Here is an 11,385-nt window from a genome sequence, read left to right on the forward strand (position 1 = left end):
GATAAATGGACGTTGTTATAAGATGCTAAGTGTGTGGGTCATTTGTTACATAGCAATAGAAAATGAATACAGCATTCTCAATAAAGTATCAACACTAAAGTATATTCATAGTTATCCCAAGTCTATCTTCTTCTAGAAAGACTTCTTAGATCATTCTGTCCTATTTTCATCCTCTAAATTCAGAGTTCTCATTTGTACCAACCAGCAACATACTTGTCGTGTGTCTTATCTGGCTATCTAATTCTCATGTATATTTTCATAACTTCTATTAAATAGATTGAAAGTTTTTGAAGGCAAGGACTGGGTCTTCTTTTCTCAAAATCAACTTCCGGAAATCTAATCTGGTTTGGTCACTGTGCTACTTAAATTACTGCATGACTTTCTATTGCCATCAGCAGTAGGTTTTCTGGGCATGACCAATACAGACAGCAGAGCATGATTTAACTCCTCTCACCTCTCTCGTTCCAACTCATTAGCAGCATGTCACCCTCCTACTGGATCTTCAGCCACACTGGCCTCATCTCAGTCTCTTTTATTGGCTATGCTCATTTCTGCTCCAGAGCCTTTGCATTCACTGTTCCTTCTGCCTGGAACTCTATTCCCTTCTGTGCTTGGTAAATTCCAAGCACTTTCAGTGCTCTTTCCCGTCTCAATTCAGTGGTCACACCTTCTTAAAAACAAAACAAAACAAAACAAACCACAAAAAAACAAAAAACAAAAAACAAAACCCTTTCTGACCTCTTTTACTAAGTCAATGAACCTTCTTATAAGTTCTCATAGTACCACTCTTTCCCTATTTAAGTCATTTAATACTTGAATCTGTGAAAATCTAATTAATGTCATGTCACCTTCCAGTAAAAATTCCAAGATGGTAGCAACCATTCTATTTTTATTCTTTGATAGATCTCCAGTTCCTAATAGGGTGTCTGGCACATGAGAGTTGTTTAAAATTCTTTTTAAATGCATTTATAACTATGATAATAATCCTCCCCACCTAACCCTAACCCTGCACCAAGATATTCATGTCCTAATCTCTGGAACTTGTGAATATGTTACATGGCATGGCAAAGGGGAATTGAGGTTGCTTATCATCTGACCTTCAAATAAGAAGATTATCCTGGATTATCTAAGTGGTTCCATGTAATCACAAAGGTCCTTGAAAGTGGAAGAGGGAAGCAGAAGAGTCAGTCAAAGGAAGACGTGACTAGGGAAGAATGTCACAGAGATGCAACATTGCTAGCTTTGAAGGTGGAGAAGGGAGTCAGGAACCAAGGAATGGGGCAGCCTCTAGAAGCTGTAAAATGCAAGGAAATGAATTTTCTCCTAGGGCCTCCAGAAGGAACACAGCCCTGGCAACACCTTGATTTTATCCCAGTGAGCCCCCTAAAGGAGTTCTAACCTAAAGAATTGTAAGATAATAAATTTGTGATTTAAACCCCTATTTTTACATCAGCCAATAGAAAACAGACACAATAACCCTAGAGCATTGCTTCCCCCACAGAAATTCTATACATTTCCTGATTGACTTTAGCTCAAAAAATAGTTATTGAGTAAAATCAAATTGTTAACAATCAAGTACACTGTGACAAAATGTATTCAATTTGGGGCGAGGGACTTTAAAAATATTACCTCTAACCTCTATCCCATAATACAGATTAAAAAAACTTGAAGCTCAAAGAAGTAAAATAACTAGCAAAATTTTATACATCTAGCTGTTGGGAAAGCCTCAGAGAGACCACCTATGCTGTGAGACAACAAAAAGAAAAAGTAATGAAAAGAAGGAAACAGCTTTGAATAATCTGTTCTACATATGGTGATCTCAAGGAGTAACAAGTAGCTCAGTATTTTTCTGCCTTGCAGACCAAAAGGCTAGGAGGTCTCTAACCATTTTTTTTAAAAAAAAGAATACTAAATAACAAATACAATAACAAATAACAGATTGGCTGCAAGAGGAGAAAAAGTACTCTTTGAGTAGGATTTGCCACATGGGATTAGTGAGTGTCTCATTATCTGTTGTTTGAGTTAAAAAAAAAAATTGCTCACATTATATAAATAGAATCTTTTACTCTTTGGAACAAAAATTATGTGTGTTTAGGTTGTAAAATGAAATACTGGCGAGCCAGAGAGCTAGCTCTTATGTTAACAAATATCAGTGTTTTTTTCATGTCATAATATAATAGGCCATCGGTTCATGTCAATAGTCTGAGGTGCTTCTTGCCAAAGAGTTTATTTAAAATTGCACTGTTTGAGACCTACATACATGTCTTCTGTTACCTACCAGATCTGAGGATTTTCAACAGACAAGTAACAAGCTAGTACAAATCATCAACCTACTCTGAGACTAAAGCAGAAGAATGACAAATACACAAATTATTCATGTCATCAGCACCTTTGATGTCAACAGTGGACTTCAGTTGGAAACAGTCATGAGAAGGAAAACGTACTGGGACTTTTAATCAGTGGACCCTCTAAAAAGACAACCAGTCACTGTGGATTATTCTAGTCTTGGTTTTTCTGTTAAATTAGAAAAGTTATAATCTGACAAATTTTAACGGAAAATTGCTATAACATAGGTATTTGCAAACCTCATTAATATTAGTAAAATTGACTCTGGTTAATAGAAAGGGCTATGCAAGTGTAAAGCATTATTAAAGAGACTGCGTACAAATTAGAGGAAAATGACTAATAGTAACATATTGTTCTGGGATGTCTTCCCCCAAGCAAGGCAAAAAATACCAGTCAACTAGTCAGCCAGGCTTTATTTAGAATCTAATCTGTTCTCAAAAGTATCTAAGCCTAGAGATGCAAGAGAAGCAGGTGGTCACCACATTTATGAAAACAATTAATTCTAGTGGCTACGGTTTATGGAGAACTCACTGTATGCCAAAATAATTTACCTGACTTGGTCATAATCTTCATACCAACCCTGCAAGTGTGTAAATTTCCATTCCCATTTTACAAATAAACAAGAATGGGAAAATTGCAAAGAAATATCTTACCAAAGGCTAAACAGTTATTACATGTGGAGTCCAAACTGACTCCAGAGCAAGTGTTCCTTCCACTCCTTCTGAATCATAGACTTAGAAGGGTGGTCAAAAAGCAGACTGTATATAAATACTGTACTGCTGGGTTCATCAGCAAGCATGATTGCTATCTTCAAGAACCAGGACAGCATGGTGGCTAATTGTTAAGACTTTGGACTCAGACTGCTTGAGTTTAAATCCCACTTCCTCCAGTTAGGAAAGTTTCTTGATGTTCATGTTTTTATTTCTGTTACCTCACTCACAGAGTTTTTATGAGAAAACCCATAGGCGGCACAAGTTTCCTTATAGGGTCATTTTGGGGTATCACAGAGGCCGCACCTTCTTCACGTGTATGTATTATAAGGTAACACGTACACAGCACTTAGAACAGAGGCAGACCCATAGCTGACATCATTAGTTATTGGGATGAACCAAATCATGAGGGGGTAAAACTTATAAGGGTGTTTGATAGGCAAGATGGAATGAATAAAGCCAAAAAATTTAAGATTGATCAAATGTGTTCCCTTGCTGAACTGTCACCAAGCATGAACATAAGCACATCGTAGTCCATGGAAATTAATATGATACATTTTTGGAACTTTCTTCTAGGAGCTTTTAAATCTACCTGCATTTACCATTGGGGCCAGATTAAGACAAGTGAGCTTGTGGTTGGTTAGGAGAGACTGTCAAACTCCAAATCCACTTGACTCAAAGCCATGCTTAATCTTTAACTTCAGCCTAAACTCTGACTCCCCTTTCATTCCTCCTGACCTTCCTCCAAGGACACCAGCTCTCTGCATGTATCTGTAGCCTCCAGTACATCAAAATTACAACTTGAAAATTACAAAATACCTTTCACTCCATATACAGAGATCTTTTCTAGTTCTTTCCCAAACAAACTCTCTCAAACTATATCTAAGTTATGCAGTTTTCCAAACACATGTTACTATTTTACCCCCTACCCCCAACATGCTTTCTGAGATCAGGGCTCTTACATGTTATACATTATTATTTTTGCCCTGACTAGTCCTTCCAGATATAGCTTAAACAAAACTCCTATGCAGAACCTTCCATGATCTGTTAAAGGCAATTCCTCACTCTTCTGTGCCCCTTCTGTGGCTTATACCCATGTCTATGATGCCCTTATCAAGTTGTAGAGCAACTGGTCTTGATTTCTTGTCACTGCCAAATTCCTTAAACATAGACTATGCCTGATACCTGGCTCCATAATAGCCATTCAGAACGCTTAATTAATTTGTACCGACTCGTATTCCACAAAAGTTAACACTTGGCTTTGCATGCACTACTTGGTAGTAGTGTTGCAGGAGTAAGACTCATCATTTGAGTAAATTCTTTTTTTTTTTTTTCTTTTGGTCTTTTTGTCTTTTTAGGGCCACACCTGTGGCATATGGAGGTTCTCAGGCTAGGAGTCCAATTGGAGTTGTACCTACCAGTTTACACCAGAGCCACAGCAACTCAGGATCTGAGCTGTGTCTGCAAGCTACACCAGAGCTCATGGCAACGCCAGATCCTTAACCTAGTGAGTGAGACCAGGGATTGAACCCGAGTTCTCATGGATGTTAGTCAGGTTCGTTAACAGCTGAGCCACGATGGGAACTCCTCATTTGAGTAAACTCTTACTCAGTAAATCAATAAATAATTGGTGGAGTGAATTCTCTTTCTAGCTCTGTTCTCTGGGACATACAAAGGAAGTATCCAAAGAACTTAGTGTGTGACTGGGGGAAACAAAACTGATCTAATCGACTTAGGTAACTAGATTTCTAATTATAAATCCCTTTCAGATTTTCTTTTCTCTCCTGAACTGTGTTTTCCATGGTGATGGTGTTTGGGAGATAACCACTAAGAAGGTGATGTATTTTATCTCTTCTACAGTTAGTACCATTGGAGACAAAATTTTTCTGTCTCAGAAACCAGAATCACAGAAAGGCATACAAATATACAAATGGGTGAACGGCTATTAGGAAAAGAAGACTTTTGGGAGCCATTAATAACAAGAAATTAATTCGGAATAGAAAAGGGAAATTACCATAAAGGGTAAGTATAAAAGCAGCATGAGTGCTCCATATGTGAAATGAGAACATTTTATATAGAATTTAGAGAGCAATAAAATCCATCCTTACTTTTTATTATTTTACAATCATCCTTTCTCTTTGGTAACTGTAAGAATATAATCTATAACCATTATTTAGCTAGCTCATTCATATAGAATTTTCTGGTAGAGTGGCAAAAGACACCTAGTGAAAGTACATGAATTGTTACCTCATTCAACTTGGAAAAGATCTCAAAGATTTTCTGTCAAATGAGAAACTAGGAAACCCTTTTCTGTTTTCTGCTTGGGCTTCTTAAGGACTCAAAATGACTTGAAAACTATGCTCTTCTCCTCAAAGCTGTCTGTTCCAAGAATTATTCCAGGGTAGACCTTCTAGTACATCGACTCTCAACTCTTAAGAAGGAAGTAAAATATGGATAATTAATAAGTATTTTTATTCATGTATTTATTAAAAAATTATCAAGCATTTCCTAAATGCAGGGCAGTCTGCCAGTTACTAAGAATGATAAATGGAAAACTAAAGATACATAATAACAAACAATTACAGGTGCTAAGAACTTTGCATGAATTATTTTAAGCCTTGTGACAATCCTTGAGGTGTTAATATTTTCCTTATTTTATGGGTAAAGTAACTGAACTTTAGGAAGATTAAATAATTTTTCCACGATCATATTACTTATGAAGTAGTAAATTGAGGATTCAAATCCAGGGATATCATATTACAGAAGTAAGAGATTTTATGGAAGAAATGACACTGAATTAAGCTTTGAAAGAAGCAAAAGTGCATTACATAGATTATGCTAGGATGTGCTGTGGTAACAACCAATCCCCAAATCTCAACAACAATTTATTTTTCTTCTTGTATTTCATTTTAATTGTGGTTCAACTGTACATCATTTTTATTCTGCAACTAAGTTGACAGAACATGCCCTATTTGGAACATGGAAGATTGATAGCAGAGAGAGAAAAAAAAAAAAGTATTTGACAGGACAATTCAATGGCTCTTAAAGCTTCTATCTCCAAGTGACTTCATCTAAAAAAAATAATAAACTAGTGAGTACAATAAAAAAAGAATCAGACTCACAGATATAGAGAACAAACTACGGGTTATCAGTGGGGTGGGGGCTTATATAGGGGTAGGGAAATGGGAGGTATCAACTATTGGGTGTAAGATAGGCTCAAGAATGTATTGTACAACATAGGGAATATAGCCAATATGTTGTAATAACTGTAAATGGCAAGTAACCTTTAAAAATTATATAAAATTTAAAAAATTTTTAAAAAGTATCAAGTGTCTTTCACTCACATTTAATCAGACAAAGCAATTTACTAGTACAATCTGCTGTCAATGGAGTACAGAGATAGAATTCTCTTACAGAGAGGGACAGCAATCCTTGGGAATTCTGTTACAGACCGCTTAGATGAGTGGAAAGGGAAAATAATATTCTTAATAGGGGAATATCCTAAACAACTTCAATCTCTATAAAAAAAATAATTATTCACGCATTTATGGAGAGTGGAATTTCAAGTCCATATGGAGAATTATCTAAGAAGTTCAGGAGCTCCCTGGTGGCTCAGCAGGTTAAGGATCTGCTGTTGTCGCTGCTGTATGGGTTCAAACCCTAGTCTGGGAATTTCCACATGCCGAAGTTGCAGTCAAAAAAAGAGGAGATGAAGTTCAAAAAAGGACCTGACACAGTCAGTTTAAGTGAGAGTCAGCGAATGAGAGAGGAATAGAAAAGAGAGACTGGTTAGGCTTGCAGCAGAATAGGAGTTTCTCCTCCCTACTGTGTGCCTAAATGTCTAGCAATAGTAACTACAATCTAGGTAGTGACACCAAACACCACCATCTGCTCTGATCTACTCTCATGACTTTGAGCTGGGCTGGGTATCCAAAACCACCTATTGAAGCTTACAGTCCTCAGATCTGAATAAATTGGCCACTTACTGTCCACAGCATTGAAGTAAGAAAGGCGATTCTTCTATTAACACCATTTTTTCTCTAAAGCAACCTCACAGCTGAAACGATTTTCCCTTGGAGAACAACTGAGCCCCTGAAGAGTAGAGACTGCCTTAAGGTTACTTTTCTGAATTTGATTTCAGGATCAAGAATAACACATGGGCTATTTTCTTTAATTTTACAGTGAGCTCTCACCTCCAAGGAGACTTCATCTAAGCTCTCTATACAATGTGAAAGTATCCTGTGACTATAGTGGAAATACTAGGCAAACTGAACTCTGCTTTTGACATCAGATAAATCTGTGCTATCTACTTAGTGACCTATGACCTGGGAGGAACTTCGGCTTATCTCTGTGCTTTTGTGACTCCTTAATCAAAGTGGACACTGTCTCACCTAGGGCTTTGCAAATCTCCTGCAGAAGCTTGTATTTTAATTTTGACACATTAGAAGCCAAAAAAGAAGAACATATGTCATTAGAAAATCAATTGGCCTCTTGGAGCTTCCACAGCCTCATCTGAAAGCAGTAGAGCTGGGACTTGAGGCTATGTGACCTGGGTGCCATTGTTACCCTTTTGGGCGACTTGACAGAGACAGCCCTGAAGGGTGTGCTGTTTTGAGGAAGGATAGCCAAACATCAACTTCTAGGATCTCTAAGTGATCAAGCAAAAGTAGAAACCATTTCACATAATCCTCTAGGGATAAGAAAGCCTATTGGAGAAAAGACCCATTGCCTAGGAAACTGGAAGTCCCACAGGCATGTCTTTAATCTGAAGGGAATTATTTTAGATAAATTTGATCCTACAGACCACCAGGGGGAACCTTTCAAATTTTAAGGCTTCCCTTAAGCTTACCAAGCAAAGCCTTTACCAAAAAAAAAAAAATAATAATAAATGTCCTTTTAATCCAAATGAGGCCCTCTGAGTCTTACCCACAGAGTGTGTTCAATTCACAGAAATTTTAGAAGTATAGTTGAATTAGAAATTCTATAACCTTGACTTGCAGCAAACTTTGGAAATATTTCAAAGTATTTTCACGGATTCTCAGCAAGCTCTAATCTGATGGATTTCAAACATTTCTCCCTGTGTCCCTGGGAGCCATAGAGAGAAGGGAAAGCATGGATTACGAGGATCCATTCTGTCTCTCAGACTCTTCAATCAGAGCGTGCCCTTGTACATGTATTATATATTGTATTTTCAAGAAGTCCTCCTGAAGAAAGGATGCTGGTATACTAGTGCTTTGGGGAAAAAACAAACTGTTTGAAAACCACTGCTCCAAGCAGGAAAAATTAAAGAGAAAGCTTGAAATGCAGCAGGTGCTTCCTTGTTCTACCAGGTCTGTCAGGAACAGGGAGGGGTGGGAGATAGTAAAATGATCCTTAAGAGAAAAGGCAGCAGGAAAATGGAAAGAAAACACACTGGCCACCGCATTACCCTCACTGTGCATGAGTTGCCCATGGCAGCAGCTCAGAAGCGTCCCATTCTTTGCTAAATGTTGTAAGTAACCAGCTGGGCTTGTCATGCCCACTTAATAGCAGTACTTTAAGAAAGTGTTGTCATTTCCTTGTCAGACTCATTTCTCTACCCTCTATTATCTTTTCAAAATCATATTACAAAATATTATGAGCTTCCTGTATCAGACACTTTGGTTCTTAGTCACTCAATTATTAAAATTGTATGATTTTTTAAATTGCCATTATGTGTGGGCTGTCTTTACCAAAGCGACAAAGCAATTGAGTTAACCCAAATGGTGCTATGATTGCAGGATCAGAACATGGAAAATTATAGCGTTGGAGGAAAAAAAAAAAAAAAACAGCTATTTTGCATCAGTGCCAATAAAATCCTGGGAAACTCACCATGACACCATTATGCTAGACAGAGCAGAGCAAATGTTCCCAACGTATTTCCACACTGGGTAACAGGAAAACAAGGCTGTTTAGTTCTCTACCAAGTTATGTGTCTATAGTAAACGAGGCCCTCTGGGAAAATGACAAGCCCCTCCCCCCGCCCTGTCCACAGCAAAAGCAGTTGTGACCATTTGTGACCCACTCAGCCGCCTTACACTGCAACTGTGCCATTGCCACATGGTCTCCGTGCACCTGTCATCAATGCTGCTGACATCCAGGCCTGGGTCCTCTGCCTCTCTCAGTGGACAGCCGTGGGCAGAATGCCACGGAGACAGGGTTGTGCAGGATTCTTCCCCACGCCGTTCTTATTTTTATGATGTCGGCTCCCCGGGCTTGATGAGCTTCTGACAAGACCAACCTGAGAAGGAGAGGGGAATGCGCAGGGGCCTTTTCAACTTGATGTTTTTAAAGAAACCAAGCAACCTTCCCATTGCCTAACATTCTACAGATGATCTCCCTTAGTTCTCCAGCATAGACAGCTGTGCTTACTTAACACCAGCCTGCAAATTCAGCTGAGCTCCAAACTCTGGAGCCAATCATGCTGCTTGTTAGAGAGGATGGTTTACAATGGTCCAAGCAAGGAGTTCAAACTCGAATGACCAAAGGGATACCTAGGATACAAAAATGGAGACACATGTTAGCATTACCACGACTGATGGTAGCGGGTGGTGGAAACTATGGTAAACCTGAGAGTCCGGGCTGATCCAAAGGACACAGTATGATGCAGCTTCAGTGGACACTTTTCAGGACAAACACAAGACCAACCACTTTTGGCAGATCTTACAGGTTGTTTTTTAAGACGTTGGAAACAGATTTTCATATAAAATTGGATTTTAAGGAGGCGGAGTTTTTTGTTTTTTTTTAAGCAAAATATGTTTGCCCATTGTATTAGTTTCCTATTGTTACTGTAAAAAATTACTTCCAGGGCAGTGGTTTAAAATAATGCAAATGACAGAAGAAAGGCTGGGAGAAAAAATGTAATTGTAATGTATACATGTAAGGATAACCTGACACCCTTGCTGTACAGTGGGAAAATAAAAAAAAATAATAATAAAAAAAAAAATAATGCAAATGGAGTTCCCATTGTGGCTCAGTGGTTAAAGAATCCGACTAGGAACCAAGAGGTTGCAGGTTCAATCCCTGGCCTTGCTCGGTGGGTAAAGGATCCGGCATTGCTGTGGGCTGTGGTGTAGGTTGCAGACGCGGCTCGAATCCTGTGTTGCTGTGGCTCTGGCGTAGGCCAGCAGCTACAGCTCTGATTCGACCCCTAGCCTGGGAATCTCCATATACCATGGGAGCGGCCCAAGAAATGGCAAAAAGACAAAAAAAGAAAATAATAATAATAATAATGCAAATGTATTATATTAGAGTTCTAGAGGTCAGAAGTCCAATGTCTAACAGAGCTAAAATCAAATTGTTGGCAGGACTGCATTCCTTCTGGATGCTCTAGGAGAAACTTTTCTTTTTTTTTGCCTTTTTCAGTTTTTAGAAGCGTCCTACATTCCTTGGCTAATGGACTCTTCCTTCATTTCAAGGCCAGCAACAGAGCACCTTCATATTTCCTCTGACTCCGACACTCTTGTTTCCCCCTTATAAGGACCCATGTGATTAGACTAGGTCCAAATGGATAACCCAGGATAATCTCCCCATCTCAAGACCCTTAACTTAATCACACCTTGGGAGTCCCTTTACCCTGTAATGGATTCACAGGTTTGGGGACATCTCAAGGAGCCATTATTCTGTCCACTCCACCACCATTTTGCAATGGTCCAGGCACTTTGGGCTCAGAGGCTCAGCCTCACATCAGCTGTGTGCCCAATACTCAGTAACTAGATTCTACTACCACTGTCATATCTCTACTCTCTGCTCCCAGTCTTGCTAACCACATACCTTCTTGCCTTGACAATATCACCCAGCTTTAAGGGTCAACAATGATATGTATGGTATTGAGCTCACTAATGGGAAATTTTTGTTCCCAGATATTAAGTTTTCTTTTTCTTTTTCTTTTTCTCTCTAGGGCCACCTCTGGGGCACATGGAAGTTCTCAGGCTAGTGGTCAAATCAGAGCTACAGCTGCCAGCCCATGCCACAGCCACAGCAACACAGGATTCAAGCCACATCTGCAACCTGTACCGCAGCTCATGGCAACACCGGATTCTTAACCCATTGAGAGAGGCCAGGGATCAAACCTGCATCCTCATGGATACTACTTGGGTCTGTTACTGCTGAGCTACAACAGGAACTCCCCAGACTTTAAGTTTTTAACACTATGATTTGTCCACACTGCCTGGATCTTCTCCAGCAATGTTTACTGTTCCCTCTACCAAACAAATTCCTCTCCCAGGAACCATCACTTCATTCTTTGGGGTTCTGAAGCCAGCTACTCTCCTCTTCAAATCGTTGAAATTAAAAGTATCCTGGGGAGGAT

Source organism: Sus scrofa, chromosome 2 (genome assembly GCF_054392235.1).
Source record: "Sus scrofa isolate SSC_HxYL_T2T_F1_AM1 chromosome 2, Sscrofa_HxYL_maternal_Yorkshire_Landrace_v2.0, whole genome shotgun sequence".
Lineage (NCBI taxonomy): Eukaryota > Metazoa > Chordata > Mammalia > Artiodactyla > Suidae > Sus > Sus scrofa.